The sequence below is a fragment of the Dendrobates tinctorius genome, unplaced genomic scaffold, assembly GCF_039654945.1.
Source record: "Dendrobates tinctorius isolate UK_male_01 unplaced genomic scaffold, ASM3965494v1 ptg000073l, whole genome shotgun sequence".
Lineage (NCBI taxonomy): Eukaryota > Metazoa > Chordata > Amphibia > Anura > Dendrobatidae > Dendrobates > Dendrobates tinctorius.
In genome coordinates this window covers 18,314,666-18,317,500 of record NW_027361741.1, presented here as the reverse complement: position 1 = coordinate 18,317,500, position 2,835 = coordinate 18,314,666, and the positions used below count along the sequence as shown (strand labels likewise).

Sequence of the window (2,835 nt, the reverse complement as noted above, 5' to 3'; positions counted from 1 at the left end):
ACATGTCTGCCAAATCAAAAAGGGGGGAGATGAATAAGTCAGAAATGCAATAAAAAAAAGAGGCTTGTCAATACAAACCTAAGAATTTTCACACACAGTCTTCTCTCCCTTTCCTTGGATGGACATAGGAGCCATTCCCTGGTCACCGCCACATGAGTCAGCATGGAGCCCAGGAGCCAGGTATATCCTTACTAACAGATCACTCCTAGGTCTCATCTTCTCCCTTTCCTTAATATATCTCACACCGCCTTTCACTAGGTTAGCAGCATGCCATTCTCGGTAATCACCGACCCCCAATGCTCTAATGCAGCATTGGACAAGTGTATCGTCGGAAACGCCTCCGAGCTATAGCAGGATAAATGAGAGGAAAAAAAAAAAGCTGCTGTGTTCTTTCATCTTAAAATCCCATCCCAGAGCAGCAGCTAATTGCACAGATGCCAACATTAAAGAGGGCAGCACTGATATAATGGACGTGGCAAGAATAATTGCCAAGAAGTCCAAAAATAATCTCTAGCTGCTAATTAGCATAGTCCAAAAACAACAGAATGGCGTCAACTTTAGAAGCCTTTGTATATGTTTTCACGCCATACCAATTCTGTGAATACGACTGCAGCATTACAGAAGCCTCCAATAACGGCTGAAACAGAAGGAGTAATACCTGCATTATTTCATTTGTTGTGCAGCCTAGTTTTTCATGAATTTTGACATTTCCTATTGCTAAAGATACACCCTCATAAATCTATTTTCCGTTTTCCATCCCGTGCAATGTAATCTGATCGACGTAGGTTTGGGAATACTGCTCGCTGCAATGCTCTCGCCTACCAGCTCTAGAAGAAAGACGCTGCTTACGCCTCCACGTATGAAAGGTACCGGGAGATCATCACCAACGAAAAGAACTTTCAACGTTTTAATAACGGAGGTGGGAAATATTTACCTGCCGTCGAATTCATTCCTTCCCTTACGGTGCGATGCGCTCCCTGAAATAGAAGAAAAAGGAAATGTACGTATGGATAGAGGGCGGAATGAGATTGGCTTTTTTTTTATTTTAAAAACTATGAATATTATGATAAACTAATAGTGACGGGTTTCTATAGGTCGTTTATAAGAAATCGAAATCTAGCGCGGCAGCCTTGCAGCACTGGGGTCCTGGGTTCGAATCCCACCAAGGACAACATCTGCAAGGAGTTTGTATGTTCTCCCCGCATTTGCGTGGGTCTCCTCCGGGTACTCCGGTTTCCTCCCACATTCTAAAGACATACTAATAGGGAGTTTAGATTGTGAGCCCCATCGAGGACAGTGATGATAATGTGTGCAAACTGTAAAGCGCTGCGGAATATGTTAGCGCTATATAAAAATAAAGATTATTATTATTATTATTATTATTATTAAGGAGCATCCAATCAAAATCGCAGTAACGTGCTTCTAAAGTCTCGCATTTTATGGTTCGTTAGATGACTGATGTGCACCCATTAAAATAGAAAGGTGAGATAACACCTGAAAATATATATATAGAGAGAGAGAAAGAGATAGATAACTATCTATTTATATATAGAGAGATATATAAATATGTATAAATATATATAGATCTATATATATACATATCTATCTATATATACTTATATGAATGTATTTTATATATATATACACCCTGAACATATGGCTGGTAGAAGTTAGTGGCAGTCATTTCTGATAGTAATGGATTTTCTTATCTTCATACAGCCCCTTCTTCTGGACACTGCAGAGGAACCCTATCTGTTTGCAAAAAGCTTCATGTTCCCTATTGAGACCGTTTTGTATTGCAGATGGCTCGGACGCAATACACATTGAAATACAAGGACGTCGTCTAGGAATACGAGCTAAAGACAAACACACGTAGGATGAAATAACCTTCTTTAGGTCCCTCAGAAGATACAAGAAATAGGACGGAGATGTCTCGCGATCGCTCGTAATGATTCAATAATATAATTCCGGTTTCGTTAAAGGGCAGCCTAACCGGTGACTTGGATCTTAGTTCTTACCTGATCTTGGCAAATCGTCCGCCACCGACAGGTTGTGCAGCGGCCAAGCGTGTGATGTCTGTTGAAATACACAGATCTTTTTCCTTTGTGCTGAAGCTTAGCTCTTCAGAAAAAAAAAAATACCGGGGAGATTGTGTCTGTCAATCTCCTCCCACTTTTCAGTAAACGGATCTCCTTATAAGCACAGCCCATAGAGAAAGCAGAAGACAGGGAGGCAAAAAAAAAAAAAAGTCTGCTGCAGATACTATTAAATTTTAATGCCAAAATATCTCCAAGTCACCTTCGCGAAGGCCCGATCTATAAAATCGTTTGTACTTTGCTTTGGCCGGTTTCCCCGAGGAGCTGGGAGCAGATCTGCCGCCGCGGCGTGTGCCGAATCCAGTGGGCTGTTTTCCCGTAGAATGAGTGCGGGTCATTTCATGACAATCCAAAGTAATTAGTGTCTACGTGAATAAAGGGGGACCACTGAAAAGCTTCGAATAATCAACCCATCTGTACTTTGTTGAATGGGCTGTGTCGAAAACCAGCTGCTTGCTTATTCAACAAAGAATGCCTGTCTATTATTCACCTTCTGCTGGAGCCTAGAGTTAAGTACCATCTGTGCTGCCATAGCAACATACCATTTACATCCAGGGACAGAAAGATAGTAGGGATGGAATTTTTAGGAAAAATTTAAAAAAAAAAAAAAAAAAAGCCTACACTGATATTAGTCTTTTTCTTAATGATGATTTTGACTTTATCCATTGCATGAATCTGAAATATGCAATTACGTATGTTTCTAATGGAAGCTTAATATTACTGTAAACAGGCGGTCAGC

At 40.6% G+C, this 2,835-nt stretch overlaps 1 protein-coding gene across 1 annotated transcript in view; it reads right to left on the bottom strand.

Annotated features, from left to right (window-relative positions):
- LOC141096201 (uncharacterized) overlaps positions 1-2,603 on the bottom strand; it is a 10,295-nt gene extending 7,692 nt beyond the window's left edge. Inside the window, exons 1-2 of the mRNA XM_073582684.1 lie at positions 2,019-2,603; positions 935-977 (exon numbers count right to left, since the gene is read on the bottom strand). The gene's annotated coding sequence lies outside the window, so the exon portion shown is untranslated. The remainder of the gene's footprint in view (positions 1-934; positions 978-2,018) is intronic.
- Between the last annotated feature and the right edge of the window lie 232 nt (positions 2,604-2,835).